Genomic DNA, 20558 nt, shown 5'->3' on the forward strand with positions numbered 1-20558 from the left:
CCTAAGTCTGTATTTAGTCTCTCAGAGACTAATAAGAAAATAGAAACGCTCAAGGCAATAAAGCATGACATTTTTTCAGTAAAGTTCAAATGAAAAAATGTATTCAGAAGGGAAGTAGAAGGAGCTGAAAACAAAGCTTCTACAATAATAAACAAAAAATGGACCTAAGTAAACAAATTAAGTAATGTGTGGTGCTTTTGCCTCCATGGCCTGACTACACTAATCATGGGACAGTCATGTGATGGGGGTCAAAGGAAACAATAGGGAGTCTTGACTTAGTCCGTTGCTCTAGCATTCCTTCCATCAGTTTGTGAAAGTCTCTTCTCTAGTGTAGTGCCTTGTTTTCCTCTTTTTCATTCCTTTTAGGTTTTCTGTGATTGTTACCACTACTTTGACTTGTACTTCTGACAGAGCATTAAGTTATCCTGTTTTCCATCATCAAAGTTCAATTACAACAGAGACTGTTTTTTGTGGGTTTCGATGAGTCCAACCTGAAAAGGCACAACCAGTTCATATGAGTTTTTTGACATTGTGCACATCTCATTTGAGCTATGGTCACATCCAGGCTGAATTTCTGATGAAAGATGCACAAGGGCAACTTTTTTCATGCAAACAAATGTTTTACAATCAATCCATACTACATGATATCTCCTAAAAAGACTACTGTAAAAACAAAGGGACATCTCTCTATGTTCTAGAGAATATTGAAGTGTCCTACCAACAGGTCATGTCAAATAATCAAGGCCATCAATGAGATTGACTTAAAAGCAATTTTTTTTTCAGTTTTTGTTGGAAATACATTTGCTCCAATTATTACTTAAGCAAATTCAGTCAGCCCAGGAAATGAACTGTTATCCAGTTTGAAAATCTTAACAGCTTGCTTTAAATCTCTTATCGGGGACTTGGCTCTGTTTTTGGCCAAAGACTCAGCCCAAAAGTCAGACTTCTTAAGCACCCCATACTCCAAAGGGAAATGGATTTCGTAAAGTGGAATGCAGCCAAATATGTAACTTAGTGGGGAGGTGAGGGGACTCCAGATGCAGTGAGAAAGAAAAGACAACATCAGCATGAAAAATAAAAATGTTAATGTAGTTGGATGAAGGTGATCATGTAATTACTAATCCCTAGCTGATTGATCTTATGCCAGCAAAAGAAGATCACTCCCTGAGACCCCAAAATAACTGTAGTTACAGACTAAGGTAAGAGTTTTCTAATATGAAAGGACACATAAATTACATACTCTCTACTTGTATCATCGTGTTATCACCCGTGGTATCTGGACAATTTTTGATCATAAGAATTTTCCCCTTCTCTTTGAACATCAAAAAATAAAAAAAACTAATCAGCATTGTGATATGGAACCTTTATTCCAACACAGGCTAATGCCTGCAACCTTGGGTAAATAGCCAGGAAATGTTTTAATGTTATTTACGATTATGGTATAACAGTAAACAGAAAATAAACAAAAAATAAAATATATGTTTTGGTGAATCCGTAGCCTAATAAGCTCTTTATTTCTAAAGTTGAAAGACTAGATCAAATTTATGAAGGCTCAGACATTACAGATAAATTGCTTTAGTCTGCCTACTCTGTGATCTGTCTTCCTCAAATCCACCTGTAATGCCATGTGTGCTTCCCAAGAACAGATATCTGAATAGCACAGAGAACCGGGGAAGCACTTGTTAACAAAGACATGGGATTAACCCCCTTGTCTTGGTCGAGAAATGCAATGTCTGTAAAATTATTTCAAAGTCTGGCATTAAATAAGATTTCAAAGATGGCTTGATTCTTTGACCAACGATTCTGATTTATTATGCCCTCTGCAATACAGCATCTGCCACACTAGCCTGGAATAAAAAGTGCAAAGAATCCAGTTTATATCAGTGTATTCTGCTTTATTAACGTACAAATATTTACAAACTGATGAAGCATTATAGGGGGAACAGAATGTGTCGAATGAAAACAAAAAGAAAGGAACCCCTAGCTCAAACTGGGATTCCTGCACAACATTTCAGGAGGTGCAACAAAGTGGAAGGCTGTGTCACAATTCGCCAAAATCAAATAAGGTACGTTGTCCAACTTTATTATAGTGCAGTCGGTGTCTTGTAATGTGCCATAATTTTGTAGATCATTTGTTAGTTAGTGCTCATGTTCTACATTATGGAAAGAATGAAACGTTGCACGCACAATTGTTTCTTGTGAATGAGCTGCAGAAATACGCATTCTTGCAGGTTCCTTGCTATGGCTGCAGTATTTTTAAAGGAAAATAACTTTTTTTTTTAAGAGGATGAAATTTAGACCTTGCAGTGATACATACAGGAGGGAGAGGTCTAATACTGATTTCTGTGTAAGCCCTGATTAAGAAAGGTCACTGACTTTGAGGTTTGATTGACATTTTTGCCAGAGGGTGACAAGGGGGACTGAATTGGATGCAACACCTGCTGCTTAAACTCATCCCATTTGTTCTGCTGGCGGTCCTGGCAGTAGCACAGCTCTTTTAACTGTGCAGCGCATCTGTTTTTGAACTTCAGTGCAGGTGTTACCAGAGGATAACGCTCGTCAACTATGTTTCATTGCCTAGTGGTAGCACCCATTGCTTCACAGCAGCCTCCAATCCCCCAGTCCCCTTGAGCATTGATTGTGTGTCATTTCCTCACAGCACTCAATGCTTTGTGGGACACCCCAAACTCTGGATCATTAATCAAGTGTCTAAACTTTATGGGGGACATATTTGGAAAATTATTGAGATTTATAAAGGTAAATTGCTCAATTTATATTTAAACTTTATGCACTTAGTTAAAAATGTATTTTTCTGAGTTTAATTTGTTCACCCACTGTACTATATGTGATTCAATTTGTGTATCAAGAATTAGAGATTTGACGTCTTCATCTGCAAATATTATATTACTTTTATAGGGGGTGTGAACATAAATCCAACATTTTCTAGGGGTGTGGAGCATAGAAAAGGTTGGGAACCACTATCTGATCCAGTCCTTGTCTAGCAAGTGTGGAGTCTTGAAACTCAACCTACTTCAACCACAACACCACATATACTGTACCACTCACATCCCACTCTGTTTCATCTCCTATTTACAGACCTCAGGCTGTACTAGTCCACTGCCATTTGACCTTATTTTTACCTCTCATATTTAGACTCACATATGCAGAATATCCAGTGGTTAATGCTGGAGCAATCACTGGAATCATTTCTGGGGTCTACTTGTGAATGTCTGTCCCCTAGAGGCTCTGTTCTTTGAAAATCCTCTGGCACAGTGCAATTCTTTCCATTCCCCTCAGAACTCCATTTTATAATTAAAAGAGGGACAGTACAGTCTTTGTCTTCTATGAAGGTCTAACACATTCCACAATGGAAACCCTTTGCTACCATTTATGGGTGTAGATGGGTTATTGTCCCCTTGTACCTACAGTAAAGTACATCTATCTTAATTTAGTAACTACAATGATTAACCACTTTCAAGCCACTTTCTAAAACAAGACATAACAGTTAATGGTGGCTTCTGTTTATCTACAGTTGCAGAGGGTCTCCTTAGTCCCCATTGAATTATTTTCTTTTAATTGAATGACCTTCCTGATCCTCTCTCCTCTCATGTGCCAGTCCAATGCTAGAATTGCAGATTGTTTTAAGAGCTGATATTGATCTGCTTTCTTATGGGATCAAATGACACTGGATATTTTGTACTTGTTTACTAAAACATATATATATATATATATATATAGTAAATGACATAAAGGTAAGGTGTAATGTAGCATCTAACATTGTTTTTGCCAAGGTGCCATTTAGCGTTTTAGGGTTTATTTATAAGAACTTATACCTGTATATATACACAGTATCTTAGGCACTTTAGATAGTTCGCAAAAAATTGCCTTCTGGATTAGTGTGTATTGTAGATTTCCAAACATTCCGTTTGCAACAAATGAAACATTACAAGAATAAGATACTGTATTTGAATATCCTTAAAAAAAGAAACTTAACATACTAATAAACCACTTTCCAGGTTTTGTAGGCATAAAGCCCAGTGCTTGATTAAGTAAATATAACAAACAGATGCTAATAATCAGTGACATAATGTGTAGATTGAACAAAAGTGAACAACTGAAACTAAAAAAGCTATGTAGAGAGAATAAATATGGGCAGGGACAACCAGACTAAAAAGATGAGGTTGTGGTAGATGTGATGGTTTAAAATGCAAATCGTACACCAAGGCAAAAGTAAGTATAGCAACAAGACACAAGGTGGTCATCCTGCATCATCAAGGTCTCTCCCAAGAAGACATTTTGTGGCATATAAGTGTTTGTGGATGTTCTATCCAAGCTCTTCTGCAGAAGCACAAACTAATGGGCAAGGACGAGCCCAAAAACACAGTGGTTAGCCATGAAAATAGTGCAGCTAATGATAAATGCATCAAGCTCACTTTCCTTTGACACTGGAAGATGACCAGCACTGCTATCAGCTCTAGATTAGCAGAAACCACTAGGACCCTTAAACACCCATCTACTGTCCGAAGAAGTCTTATGGTCATCATGGGAGAGTGTGGCCAAAAAGCCATTTATGTTTAGTTGGAAACAAAGCCAAATAACAGACCTACTGTATGCATGAAAACACAAGAACTGCGCTGCAGAAAAATGGAAGCAGGCTCTCTTAACTGATTAGTTAAAATTTTTAATTTCACCAAAGTGCTGTTGAACAATACATACTGAAGCTGAATGTCTACACACAACAGTGAAGCACAGTGGAGGCTCTCTGCCAGTTTGAGGCTGAATTTCCAGAAATGACCTTGGTGAGTTGATCAAAATTAATGCCCATTCAGAGCTAAAAAGAAATGGCAGATTCTTATCCATCATGCAATACCATCAGTGAAGCATCTGATCAGATTGAGCTTCATACTGCAGCATGACAAAGGCTCCAAACACACATCTGGAATCACAAAAATACTTTCTGCAAAAAAACATGACATGAAATTCTATAACAGATGATATGGCCACCAAAAATCCTTGACCTCAACATCATTGAGCCAATCTGGAATTACAAGGAAGACAGCTAAATTCTGCAGAGGAACTGTGGCAAATTCTGCAATGTATGTGGAACAGTTTACCATATAATTATCTTCAAAACTGCAAGAAGTGGACCTAAGAGAATTGCTGTTGTTCTTAAGTCAAAGGGTAGTTAACACCGAAAACTAACATGTCTTTTTTCTGTTTACTACACTTTCTAGCAATTTTATTAATTGATCAAAACTGCCCATGCCTAAGACTTTATACTGAATTACATAAGAAATTTTACAAATGAGAGGAGACCGCTCAGTCCATAAAGGCTGTTTGTTTAGCTAATAGCTAAGCTCTCCCGATATCTCATCCACACACTTCTTAAAGGTTGTCAAGGTTTCAACTACATGTCTCTGCATTTTCTTCCAGAGTCTAACAATCTTTGATGGATTAGTTTTATCAATGCCTTTGAGGATTTTAAATATCTGGATTACGTCCCCACACAGTCTCCCCTGTCCAAGACTAAACAGGTTTAACTTTCCGTGGCTGTCAAAGTAGGACACGTCCTTAAGTCCTGGGAGACACCTGGCTGTTCTCCTCTGCACATCTTCAAGTGCTGCTATGTCGTTCTTGTGCTGTGGTGATCAGAACTGCCCGCAATACTCCAGATCCGGTCTTACTAGTGCATTATATAATTTGAGCATAACATCCTTTGATTTAAATTCAATAGTTTTTATGATATAGCCTAACATTTTATTTGCCTTTTTAATTGCTTCCATGCATTGCTTAGTCAATGAAAATGTTGTGTCAACATTTACCCGTATCTTGAATTTATAACTGATGTTCCTTTTGCCCACATGTAGCACTTTGCAGTTTTCTGTATTGAAATGCATTTTCCAAGTGTTTGCACAGTTCTGAAACTTGTCCTGGTCTTTTTGAATTCTTTTTGCTGTCTCCTCAGTGTCTACCATTTTAGTGTCATCTGTGAAATTTACAGTTTACTAACTATACCAGAATCAAGTTTTTTAATATAAATTAGAAAAACTAACGGTCCAAGGACAGAATCCTGAGGGACTCCTCTTATCTGTACTCTTTGACTCCTGCTGATTAACCAACTAGAGATCCAGTTTTGTAGGTTTCCTCTGATGTCTACAGCTTCTAGTTTCAAAATAAATCTTTGGTGTGGGACTGTATCAAATGCTTTTGAAAGTCTAGGTAAATTATGTTGTATGCTTTGTTTTTGTCAGCTAATCCAGTTGCTTCTTCAAAAAAATCTAAAATATTGCTTTGGCAGGACCTTCCTCTCACAAACCCATGCTGGCTGCTATTTAGAATATTATTTTTGCTTAGTTAATTTTCTAATTTATTTCTCATAGTTTCCATAATTTTGCATGGCACAGAAGTAAGACTAATTGGTCTGTAATTACTTGCACTTCCCCTTTCTGAAGTGACTGCCAAAATATGCCTAATAAGGGTTTATAGATGATGTCTTTAATTTCTTTCAATACAATTGGTTTGATTCAGTAGTGGTGGTCACTCAAGACGGCGGCTCCTCTGCTCCGTAGTCCTACTGTAACAATGGCTGCTACGTGCTGATGCTGTCTTAGCTATAAGCTGTCTGTTAAACAGTAAACCAATGGCAAAGAAACATGGCTGCCCTTCAAAAAACCCCACCTAAACAGTATTTTAATGGGAAATAAACACACTCTGAATCAGCTCTTTTGTGGGATCAGCCGCAGCTTTGCTGCCTTACCGTGTATCATGCTTCTCATACGATGTTTAGAACATTTATAAGACCGAGCTCCAGCCAACCAATTGCTCACTTTCTGTCCCGTTTTCCCTAGACCACGTCTGCCCCTACCGCTGCTTCTGAGACACTGAACCTGCTCAATGAAGAAGACTTTGTGTTCGAAGTTTGCCAGTTGCTACCTGGCACTTATGTGCTCTTGTTGAATAAACTCTTGTGTCTCTTTCTGCCTGTTCAGCAATAAAGTTAGTCTTCCTTGGAAACCCTGTCTCCTGTGCCACTCTATGACCCAAGCTAGACATTGGCAAGATCTCATGAGGTTCAGGGGTTTTGATTGATAGCTTGAACCACTTCTGAGTCTTCTATTTTAAAATCTATTAACTCTGAGTTGGTTTTAACATCTGCATGAGGCATTCTACAGTTCTTTTGCTATTTCCTCCTCATTTTCAATAATTTCTCCATTCATGTCCTTAAAGTTTCTTAAATTCTCTTATCGTTTTTTTACTGGAACAGTTTTGAAAAATTGCTTGCTGTTTTTTTTGGCTTCACTAGCGATTTTTATTTTGGTTTCTCTTTTGACATTTGATTTCTTGCTGTACTTTCTAGTATTCCTCTAGGTCAGAATTATCTGGCTTTTTTATTTTCATGTGCAGTGACCATTTCAGTTTTACTTTTTTTAGATAATGCTGCTATTTACCAATTTTGGACTATTCTTTAGTCTTTTTGTTTTATTGCTTTTCAGAACAAACTTATGTTGAGCCTGAATCAGAAGATCTCTGAAGTGACACCACCTGTCATTTGTAGTTGCTGAGTTTTTGTTGCCCCATTTATTGTTTTGTAGACACTTCCTAATCCCCATAATGTGTGCTTTCCTCAAGTTATAAGTCTTTGTTTAGGCGAACATTTGCATGTTTTTAAAAATTATCTCAAATTTTACCATGTTGTGTTCACTGTTGCTTAATCAGTAACTTCTGTTCTTGCTGCTCTGCCTTTATTGTTTGAAAAGATGAGATCTAGACAGGTGTCACCACGTGTTGGGTTTGAGACAAGCTGGCGAAGAAACAGTAATTTGCCATCTGTGCCATTTCAGTTTCTTCTTTTGTTTGGAATGTTAAAATCACCCATGACCACTATGTCCTCCTTGTTGCACATGTCTTATTTGATTAAATAATATGTTAAATTACTGTCAGAATTTGGCGGCCTTTAGCAAACTGTAATAATCAAATCTCTACCTCTTTTCCTTACCAGTCTAACCCATAGTGATTCTGATATGTTTCCTTCTACCATCTTGAAGATGTGACCCTGAATACATTTTTCAGATATAGCATCACACCCCTCCTTTCCTTCCTTGTCTATCTCTCCTGATGCATGTGTAGCCACTATTATTATATTTCTCTCCGTCACTCTCATTTAGCCATGACTCTTTAATTCCTACAATATCATAGTCCCAACTCAATACGGTTGCCTTTTGTTCATGCATTTTATTTCTAATGCTTCTCAATATTTTAAACAAGGACAATTCATTTTTGAGTTTTTGGTTGAGTTTCCTTTTGGTTGGGTTGACTTTTTTGTGTCTTCTTCAGTTTCTACCCCCACACACTGTGTAGTTTAAATGTTTGCACATTTCCCTAAAGAATGTAGCTCCAACAATATTTGCCACTTTCTCCTGTAGATGTAGTCCATCTTGTCAGTTAAGGACATTTTTGTGATAAATGACATTCCAGTGGCTGAGAAAAGACCTTCTTGTTCACACCACAGCTTCATCCATGCATTATGGCTGGATATTAAATTCTGCTCATGTGATCTTTTCCCTGGTGTTAGAAGGACTACTGATTTTCTCACACTCTCTATAATCTCTTTATCTCACTCTTCTATAATCTTAATGTTAACAGTAAATAGTATCATTTATTTACTGCCTAAAACAGGCTTGTTCTTTTACAAAACCTCAAGCACCACAAGCCAGCACCTAACCAAAACTGTTGCCTACTAAGGCCAGGAAAAGGTAGTTCAAGTCCCCAGTTTGAGTCACTTCAAGGGTCAGAATAACATCAAGCAGCATGGCTCTAGAACGTTTCACTTGTTAGCAACTCCCCCAATCCAACATCATATCATCAACCTGTATCTACCCTTTCTAGCACCTGGTGAACCACAGCATGATCTCACTGAGCACCTCTGTGGATACCCAGGGTTTTAAATATAAGTCCTGTTCCATGAAGTGAGGTAGAATTTCCTTAAGCAAAAGTGCTCCTGTGACATGTTTCCATATACTCCTCTGCCCAGAGATAATACCCAAAGGCAGCGAAGCTCACTGTCACATCAGAAGACTGTTTAATTTTTTGTGGACTAAAGCACTACATCTGCTTTAAAGGAATCCAACTTCTAGTGCCCAATATCCCTGAACAGAGAATTACTGTAGAAAGGTCAGGGAAATAACTAATCAGACATGGGCTACATAGTCAGCTAAAACCAAAACTACAATAACAGCCAATATGGTCTCCAGAGGCAAAGTATGCAGTGTCCTGATATAACTTTTTTCACAGTCAACATTATAACAGAGCACTTAGCAAATGATCGATACTGCAGCTCAAAAAAAAAATGCTTAGCCGTTGTTGCCTCATATTTTGAATTATTGTAGACATTTCAAATTATTACATGTTCATTATCAAGACTGCTTACTAGAAAAAAACAGTTAAGTTTATCTTTTGTTATTTGTAACTTCATGTTATGCGTAAAATTTTCACTTATTTAATGCATTCCAGTCAGAAATATAAGTGAACGTGTGGGTTAGTGTTTTAACCTCTGGTTTAAGCTTGCTTTCCCAACCAAATGAAAAAATATCATGACAACAAAAAAGAAAGAATGCCAGAGATAGTTTGCTCAGGCATGAAATTGATTTTATAATAACAAACATAGGATCCGTTTCTTTCCTGCTGCTAATCACATAATTTTGCAGAATGGGTAGAAGATAATAATAAAATCATTAACTGCTCCTACTAAATCAAATTCAGTATAAACCTGTTGTCATATTAACCCAGAAACCTGTTCAATAGCTAATTAAAGCAATTACTCCAAGCATGACATGCTACTTAATCATGAATGACTTACTCATTTATACCAAAGAGTTTCATTATCATGGCATTTTGCTTTCAGATCTTTGTTCACTGTAACTACAAGCTTCTGCTACATGGATTACATTAATCTCAGTGATGATATTAGACATTTTTAGCTAATATATTAAATTTAATAATTCACAATAATCAGACATCTTGTCTGGATCCGAATTCAATAATTTCTTTAGCACGGCAGCCTCATATTTATTGAATAAATCATCTTCTGCTTTGATATACACAATGCTTTGTCAATCTTTTTTATCAATGGTGTTTCTGCGTAATGGGGGACAGCCCTATCAGAAGTTGTGCAAAATAAGTACTAAGCCTCCCTAATTCATTTAATTTATTAAAATGTTTATAATAACCCACAACTTTGCCTTCTTAAATAACTTTTTTCAAATTTTCCATCATATGCTTAAAGTAAGTAAGTATTGTAGTTTAATAAAATGCCTTCACTTCACTGCAATCCTGTTCTAGGATTACCATTGGTTTTTGTCTATGGTTGTGACCAACGTGAAGTTTTCAATGGAACTTGAAGACTACAGACCCCTATTCTCGGCCTTAAAAGGATGGACCTTCCTTTTTTTATTAGCATTTCTAGTTCAAGCTCTTACCATGCAAAGCTATGCAGTGCAGGCCAAAGAAGAAGTACCAATTAGATCTCTTAAAAGTACACACAGTTATTTAAAAAAAAGAAAAGAAAGCAGATCAATATTAGAAATGCATTGAGCAGAAAATCGTACACTGATCAGAATGGATCTGAGGACAACCACCTGATGGAACAAAGGCCACCAAAGAAACCTTACAGTATATGTGTGTTCCTTTTACTTTGTGGCAAAGAGGCCAGCAGTAAGATGCTCCTTTTACAAAGAAGCACAGAATCTCAGTACAGAAAGAACATGCCTGTAGAAAGTTGTGCCAGTTGTTTGCAGTGTCTTGTTGTATGTTGTTAGATGACAATGATGCCTGAGGGTATCACAATGATCTGATGCCAATTGAGACAAGACAGGTACCAGCATCCCATTGTCTGATTGACTTTTTGTAACTTCAACAGTGTGTAACCTTGCACGTTTCTCTAGTCATTAGCAAAAAATGGGACAGATATTATTAGTTAAATTATTTAATGATAATGTTAGAGAAGTCTGCACACATAAAGAAAAATGCTGATATAGTCCCACCACAGTTTTTATTTCTAAAATGCAAATGATTCCTATGTAGGGTCAGTAATGGATTAAAGAAACCAGTAAAAACATAATGGCACTCCATTAAAGATGGACTTCTGTGAATCTGCTGAATGGCACATTGGAATTTTATTTAAATAATTTCTGAAAACATTTTGAATTATACATGCTGCATGTGTACCTGAGTAACATTATAAGATTGAAAGAGATTTTTTAGAACAGTTTTTCAAAAGACTAACTTTAGCATTTGAATAAATCTAAAATACTACAAAAATACTTGACACCAGTTTTGCAAAAAATTTAGATCAGACTCCCTTTGTTTTTTGTAAATATACAGCATATAATCAGACTGTCAGTTCAGCAAGAAGAAAGGTGTAATTTCTAAGCAGCCTGAATAAGGGAATTCCATGTTAAATTTAATAGATTTTAATTTACTATATGTTTTCACTATATCATATTAATGGTGGTGCTACCACCAAAAAATTCTCCAATTAATTTTTAACAGGAAAAATGATACAAGTGGCAAAAATCCTACCAATTTGACAATGCATGCAAAACATGAGATATGTAAATTAGATTCAATAATAAATTAAGATATGTAGTTAAACCCACTGCAAACCTTAACTGACACTGATGTTGAAACATTATGGATTTTTTAAGAAACAAAATTAAATCTGGATCAAAAGTATGATGACCCCCCCTTAAGACAATAAACTCCTTTTTTCATTACTCACAAAAGCAACTAAAAGCGTTGAAAAGTAAGTTATGCTGCAGTATCTAACATTGCTTGTGCCAAGATACCATTTCTCAGAGTGAAAGTGCCAGTCATTCCATAATTAGTATATAAGGATAAATGCTGAATACAAGAAATCCCACTAGCCAAAGACACTGTGGATTATATGTGTAAGAATATAGGTAAATGATGGGACAATGTCAGTATTTCTTGATACAAGTAAACACATTGACAACCCTGGCAGATATGGCTTAAATAATAATATATATTGTTCAGCTAAGAGATAGGAATGCTCACTATTCTGCAAACCTCCACATATATGATAAATATGATGTAATGCCAGCTCATTCTTTTTGTGATTCATCCCTGGCTGATGTAACTTGTCCAGCGCCATTGCAATAGCAATGTCCGTGCAGTTGACTGCTCTGATTACATTTGGAAAACCTGACGTTGCTGTGAATTGCTCTTTGATGTTTCCCAGTTCAACCACAGTGTAAGTAAGTCTTATATATCTGGATGACAAGAGGATGATACAATCCTATGACATGGCATGACTCAGTGATGACAGAGAAATACCCGATCAGTCAACAAGTTCATGTTGAAAAGCTCCTGTGGCTAAAAACTCAACAGTGGACAGAAGTTGCAAAGCAGCAGGTAGAGCGTAATTCCTCAAAGTCTGCCTTTGTAAAGCCGGCACCAGTTCACCACACATAGCTCCAAGAGGATAGCTCTTGGAAATCGAAACCAACTTAGAAGCCAGTGATCATAATCTATAAATATGCACCCTCTTCTAATTCTTCTGTTTGCGATTTCTTCTAACAACACTAAAGTAGCCATGGTAGTTGCTATAGTTTGGCCATTTCGTCCACCATTATATTTTTACAGAATGATTACAATCAAGTGAATTGAATTTGTAAACAATATGCAATTATTTTTTTTATTTGATAAAACCCTCATCCTAAATGTGAATCTAAAAAAGAAAAGCAGACCAGAGAAACAGTAGCACTGCTTTGATGCTGGCTGCTGCCAGTTTACAAAACCGAGCAGAAACTTGCATATGTAAGGGGGCAGGCTGTCATGAAAATGTGTGTGGCGTTATGCCAAGTTTAGTTTTTATACATCTCAAAGTAAGCATGGAAACGGGCATATGCAACATTTTTGTGCATACGCAACATTTTTGTGCATAAGCACAGTTTAAACATGAAGCCCTAGGCGTAGTGGCTCTTTGGTGTGGTGAAAATCAATAACCATTTCCTTGGTATTGCTAATGTTACGTTGCAGACAATTCTTTCTGCACCAAATAACAAATGTTTACACCTGACTCCTATACTCTGTCTCATCCCCCTTATCAATACACCCCATAAGTGCAAAATCATCTGCGGATTTCTGCACGTGACATGACCTGGTGTTAAATTTATAGTCGAAGGTGTAGTGAGTGAAGAGAAAAGGAGACAGGACTATTCCTTGTGGTACTCCAGTGTTGCTCACATCCATATCAGAAACACAGTCCTTCACCTCACAATCTGATCATTATCCAGGACACCATAGACTCATCCACTCATTAATCAACAAACTGATTAACAAATTGTTCCATCATTTCTGAATAGTAATGTATTCCGTTATTCACATTCTGAGTTATACCAATGTCATTGTTTTGACATCCCATGTGGCCATATCATGATAGAATTGTGGTTCACTCTAATGATCACCTTAAAATTTTCTGCAGTGAAGAAAAAAGAAACTTGGCTCCATCCTGAATCTTGAGGGAATGAAAAAAAAACGGCTAAATCATTTACAATAACAGATTTGCTCATGCAAGTAGAAAAATTTTGTCTGCTTTCATTCTTGTTTCTTATTCTTTAACAATCTCCTTTCCATCGTCATTGAAGAACGTCCACCTGAGCTATAAAGACAGATATGTGTGTACTACTAACCAAATTTTTTTTCCAGGCCAAAAAGGATAAACAAGCAATTATGTTTTGGAAATTGTTACCCAAAAGCTGTTTCTTGAGTCTAAGCAACAAGCAAGCACGTTCTTGATTACTTACATTTGAAAAAGCAATTTCTCCACAATGAAGCGCATCAAATCAAATGAAAGAAGGAGGCTGACAGATGAAACTATTTTCCACCTCATGCAAACTCCCTTCACCAATATTAATGATGACGTGAAGTCACATTGAGATAGAGTATTTCCTGCCATGTGCACACTAAAATACTTTATTTTTAGACTTACTTAAAAAGCACTTTTACAAAACAGTTTTGCTACTTTTCCAGCTTTTCCAGTCCAACATCCTGAGATCAAATCTCACAATTTGATGCTGCCTGTTTGGAGCTGACACGTTCTGCATACTATATGGCTCCATAAGTGTTGTACTTTGGTTTTTCTTCCATATGCACAAAGATGTGCAGGTTAGGTTGACTTGGACCCTGGGATGGACCGGGGTCCTGTTTGATTAAGGATATTCCCTCCTTGTACACAGCATTAACCCTGAATCGGACAAAGTGGGTTTTTGGATGTGATGTCAAATACTATTTAACTAACTTACTTCTGTGTTTAAAAAAATTCTCAGGAATTGATCTGAACATATAGTATTGGATTACAGAGATTGTTTTCTCTTCTAATGATCAAACACACCAAATATTTAAATTCTGAAAAATCTCATTTACAACTATCTTGTCCTGCTCATTTAATAATGCAAGAAATCAACCATGTTAGGGAATATACTGTAAGCTAGATGGCAAGGCCCTCTAGTTCTATTTAGTCATATTTAATGGTTATTTAGTTATGAGTTCGATTAGCAGTACATATTTCAATCAGCTTTTTTATTTAAGATAGATCATGGTCAGAATACAAGAGAAACATTTACTGTATGTGGCACTTAGACAGCAAAAATGTGTGAATTGCTTTTTTATAAAATGCTGACATGACCCCTTCAAAGACCAACACCTACAAATAAACTCATCCCCAAGATCAAGTCCTTCACTCTAAACTGTTGTCTGAGGGATTTTGAAATATAAATCTGAGTTCTTTTTACAGAAGCCAGAATTACTGGTGACTCCACGTTTCTTTTTTTTTTTTATGCCTCTCCAGCACCCTATATACAAGTAGTTTTGAAGATGCCACTTCAATAGGGATGCCTTTTCAAAACATGCTATGAGATATGAAATTATTTTTAGTAATAAAGAAAGTTAAAGCTTATCTATCTCAGTTTTCAAAAGCTCTAGCTCCAAATAGCTAGCTTTGAAAACTGCTGCCATCATTGATACTGAGAAATGTTTCACAAGCCTTCAAGTGAATTAGGAAAAGTAGGCCATCACCTGTTAATGTGATTAGTTTCGTTTGCTTTGAGCACGTTAAAATAACCATCTAGCTGAAAAAAACGCTGTGAACGTACAATAAGAGTTTAATGGCTCCTATAAAATGTTAACATGTCGCTTGTAATGCTTGTTGTATTTGTACAAGATCAGAAATATGTTAGGCTACTGGCCAGTGAAGAAGGATCGGAGTATTTATTTTCTGTTGTTAAATTGATTACAACATCTGGACAGTAATAATGCTGCTTTGATTTGCTTTTTAGCAGCTTAACAATAAAAAAAAAGTTGGAAGCAGAGAACAAGTGTTTTTGATGGTTCCAATGGTTCATTCCCTATAGACTCTGGCAGATGTCAGAGCAAAATGCTAGCTGCCTGTTTATTTACTAACTTTACTTATTTGCTATTCCAGAAATGATGAAAAGTAAACAAAATTTAATTATAAAATAAAAAATTAAGAGTAGGCACTAAGGAAGTTGAATGCATATACGTATTCATTTACCACATTATTATTATTGTTTATTTGGCAGTAACACAGAAACAACATTGATCATCTATGGATGGGATGCCAGGATTCATCTTAATCTTTCAGCTCTTCCCATTGTACTATTCTACATCAAAATTCAAATTTAAATAGTATTACTTAAAAGGAAGAATGGTGAATCGAAACAATAGTTTATTGTGTTTGGGTCCCAGGACTGTTCTAGGGAGTCTGCATGATCTTCAGCTGGTAAGTCACTGAACATGTGTGTACTGTTTTAAAATGAAAGATTCTATGCTGTAAAAGATAAAGATTTTTTTCTCTTCTGTTTTCTATTAAGTATTTAGATTTTCTTCTTAGAAAATGCCCAGAAAATCAATGCCTCTTATAAAACAGCAAGTTAAACCATTATATTCAAGGGTTATCCATTTTTTGTCAAATACTGTTTATAAATATGCATTGGCCAGATAATAATTCATAATAGACATGACATAACATTCTCCAACCCACTTAATCCAATTTAGGGTCACAAGGGGTCAGAGACTATTCCAGGAACACCACTGAATAAAAAGGCACATGTTCATGAAAGGTGTAGCAGACTGCGGCCTGCTTGGCCTCTGCGTTGTATTAGGTGTCAAAAAAAGGCAAATAGCAGTCAGAATGGGTCTGTCATTTTATTCCTTATATAGAACAACAAAGAAATGAATGTTCCCTCTTCAACTAACCCTCAGTGTTAACATAGCATCTTCTATTTACATAAAATAAACATTTCCCATAATATTACATGTGTTTACAACTATATACATTGCTGCCCATTAAACAGACCCACTTTACACACATAGAAATAGTATCTTACAACTGTAATAAGTGACATAACTATATTGAACAAAAGAAAGAAAAACTGACTCCTTTTCAACTCCCACCGAAATAAAATTCAAATTAAATATTACATATTCAAAGAATATAAAAAAAATATTTAAAACATTTAATAAAGTAGAAAAGCATAAATTTAACTGAGAATATGAAATTACACCATGGTGGAGAATTCACCTTTTTTTTGTTGTGGGGGATAAATTTTGGTTTTTTTAAGTTTGATTTGATTGTATGGATTGTTATTTGTTTTTAATTAAAATCAATTTATAAAAAAGAGAATGGGGCCATGCTAAACTTGGGTGGAGTTAAATGTTTAGTCTAACCCAGTATAAACATTTTCATTGGACGAAGCAAACTTCTAATCTCCATGAATGTGTGTGTGACCTAAATGTATGATGGCTAGGAAAAATGGGTGGGGTTAAACATTTAAGTCCACCCACGCTTAGTCACACCCCCCTCTGAGAGCAGCAGAAAGGGGAACTCGCACCAGGGATGCTGAGACAACATGGAGTAACAGTCAAAGATGCGAAACGTCCAAGTAATGAGTTATAGCAAAAAATAACCATGCAGAGTTGATTACAATTATCACATAAAATTAAATCAAAAGTACAGAATCAGAGAGAAAGAGCTTAAGAACCACATCTCATCCCCTCAACATTCACGCTTCTCCTGGGTGCTGTAACAGAATGAGCGGATGCCCACGTTCATATGATTTAGCATGACTTGACCTCACAACAAGAACAGATATTGTAAATACACATATAGTAGTTACACTACCTGTTGGAGACTGATAATGGAATAATTTAAAACTATATTCCATCTTTTTTCCTGCATGTACCTTCAGAAGCTTTGCTCTCTATCCATGTGTGTCTAAACCTCTCTTGACTGGGGCACCCTCTATAAAACCTGCTTCTCAGACTCAGTATTTTCAAAGCACCTTTCTCGCCTTCTGTCCATTTTTATACTTGCCGTCTTGGAAGACAACTCTCTTTATGTGCCTCTATACCTTTTCTTCTTCTCATGTGTCTCACACTTCATCTTGCGATTGCATCACCAAACCCAAACTAACCAATCATAACAAAGCCAAACTGACCAATCAGATTGTTCTGAGTAACTGGAGTCACACAGAGACCTCAGTGTTTTATTGTATAGTAAATACAGTATATAAAACACAAGCATATATAGAGAGTATAAAGAGAGAGAGAGAGGGATATGGGATTGATTTTTGTGAAAGCTAATCAGATGTAAACATAAAAAAATATATTTCAAAAACACTTTCCTACACAGGGCACATTCACTCATATAGTCAACAGTTAAGAAATCTATGTTTTTGGGATGTATGAGCATACACCAAGTATGATGAGCAAAACCGACAGAAACACAAGGAGAACTTATACACTCCATGCTGACAAAGACCCTGATCCAGATTCAAATCAAGGACTTTGAAGCTGTAAGGTAGCAACATTGACCATTAATCCAACAACAATGAACTTCTATCCTTCACTCCTTGACACAGGTTGACATTGACAGTGAAGGATTTTCGAAAATGCCGGATTTTGGATGGTTATATATGCTGTATACATTTAACAAAAAATGACTACCTGTACAGTCCTTTAAAGAAAGAAAATTAAACACTAAATGAAAAGCAAATGGTTCGCACAGACACGCCACTATCAAGTATTTTTTTAGCACTTCCACTTTCTCTGCGATCGACAACGCACAATGTTTACAATTTACGCCACCTCTTTTCTTTGCTGAATCCATAATGGGGCTATACAGCAGCAAATAAATGATAAAATGAGAAGGAATGAGCAGGAATGCCTATTAGCAAGTGCAAGCAAGACCCAACAACTGATTATCAACTACAGCATCATCAAAACATAAATGGCGCCTCCAGAAAACAGTGGCGCGCCAACATGGTAAATTTGAAAATGCGCTCCGAAATCCATGCCAGAAATCTGAAGGAACCGGATTATCGATGCCAGATTTTTGAATGTCAACCTGTACTAGGTGGTTAACACTTAGTTCATGGTACTCGGGAAGGCATTCAAACTGATGCACACGGAGTTATTGTTTAAAGGATATCTTGTATTTTATTATTTTTAAATGCACTATTCCTTGAGGCCATGAATTTCCAAAATTGTACTTTGACATAAGAATTCATACCCTCCTTCCTTCAGTGGCACTTCCTCTGATGCATGGATATGTGTATTGTTCATCTATCTATTTTGAAGATCTTCTTTCTTTTTAGAGGTTTGCAGAGAGGTATGAGACACAAGGCTGGAAGCAACTACACCCATCATAGGGCACACTCACCCATACAGGGCCAAATCAGATATGCCAGTTAATGTAACCTGTATATCTCCATGCTCTTGAGCACCATATGAGCAATGTAAAAATTAAAATTAGTTTGTTGACTCACAAAATAACATTTACAGCTTCCCAGTAGTGTCTTAATTATTTGTATTACACATTTTATGTTATTTACTCAGCCAATAAGAAGCTCTTCATATTAAATTATACATCTGTTCTGGGCAATATGCCTCATTGTCTCTCTTGCTTCGAAATATACATTTTTAATAGAAAACAATGATATTGATCTACAGCTTCATACAGTAGTTAAACGTATTTAAAGATTCCTTTTGTTAACATGTGCTCTTAAATGCTGGTGTTTCTGGTCTATGCGGAATATGTTAACTTGACCAAGCAGATTGATTGGCAGGGTAGCACAGTTGTCAGCACTGCTGCCACATGAGTCCTCACCAAGGCGTTGCCAGTGCCAACTTTCTTTCTCTGTCTGTATGAGGTTTTTTTTATGATACTCCACCAACATTCCCAAATATGTGTTTGTTAATTTATATTTGGCATTTGTAAACTTTGCCCTCTAGGCAGGTGGGCTCTGCAGTGGGCTGGCACTTTACCCAAACTTTGTTCCTACCTTGCATCCAATGCTGCTAAGATAGCTTCTGAGCCCTTGTAACCCTAATTGCTGAGTGCTTTGAGTAGTGAGAAAAGCGCTGTATAAATACAAAGAATTAAAATTATTATTATTATTATTATTACATTACATTGAATAGGTTTAAGAATCTTAGATAATGCTGTTTAATCACTACTGCAATGTATTAGCCATGCTGTATTCACAAATCGAACTGCTGTGAGAAATCAATACCAATTAAAAATATATTTTTAAAAAATGTAACCCTTATAGCAGTAATCACTCTTAACTTAGAAAATTGAATTAGTGGCCATAAATAATAAAGCTTATAAACAATTATTGTTATACAATCTTTTAGCATTACAGCATTCCAAACTTAGACAAAATCCAAAATAATCAGACTGCTTTCCAAATTTTCATTTCTTGTATACTTTTAATATTCTGCTGTACCCCCCTAGACTTTCTCTGTCTTGAACTCATCAATACCAGTTTTGTTAATGAAAATTAGAAATAGTACAGGAATTCAATGAGCCAAATGTTCTATTGCATCCTAGTTGCTATGAATGATTGGATAAGGCTGGAATGTTCCACTTTGTACAAATCTTCGAAATATTACAGGATCACAAGGCTGCTGCCAGAATCTTGGATTGGCCTACTAGCATCTTTCCCTTTTAACCGACTAGAGTGCATTGGCTTGTCATCTAGTCTACAATGCTTCTTGTTATTTCTGCGCTTTTCAGAAAACTTTGGGCATAAACCCCTGCTGATCCTCTAATGCCCTCATATAAAACCTGTGATACAGCTAACATCATGTAATCCTAAGCTTCTCTTTATCCTAAGCCTCCACAATGTGGCCATCTCAGGAACTGTTCATCACCACAAACCTGAATATTCAAAATCAAGAATTCAGACCAAGCTGTACTTTAAGGTAAGCTGATTTAATTCTGTAGCATGTTATTAGTTGTTTTGTAAAATCCATTATGATATCCAATGCAAGGCTTTCATTTTCTTACCTTATTGGTCAACCAGGGTCAACAAAGATTGCAAGGCAAAACCTCCATTAAATGGGGTGTCAATGTATCAGTAGGTCCACACCTATGCAGGCCAAACTACTTTACATGGCTGGAGAACCCAAGCAGATGTGCCAAGTCAATACAGAGAATGACCGTACGCCAATATGAG

At 36.4% G+C, this 20558-nt stretch overlaps 1 protein-coding gene across 1 annotated transcript in view; it reads right to left on the minus strand.

Moving 5' to 3' along the window:
• The window catches only part of hs6st3b (heparan sulfate 6-O-sulfotransferase 3b), a 952882-nt gene that overhangs the window by 636461 nt on the left and 295863 nt on the right, over nt 1-20558 (minus strand). The window lies entirely within an intron of this gene.

The sequence above is a fragment of the Erpetoichthys calabaricus genome, chromosome 4 (assembly GCF_900747795.2).
Source record: "Erpetoichthys calabaricus chromosome 4, fErpCal1.3, whole genome shotgun sequence".
Taxonomy (NCBI): domain Eukaryota; kingdom Metazoa; phylum Chordata; class Cladistia; order Polypteriformes; family Polypteridae; genus Erpetoichthys; species Erpetoichthys calabaricus.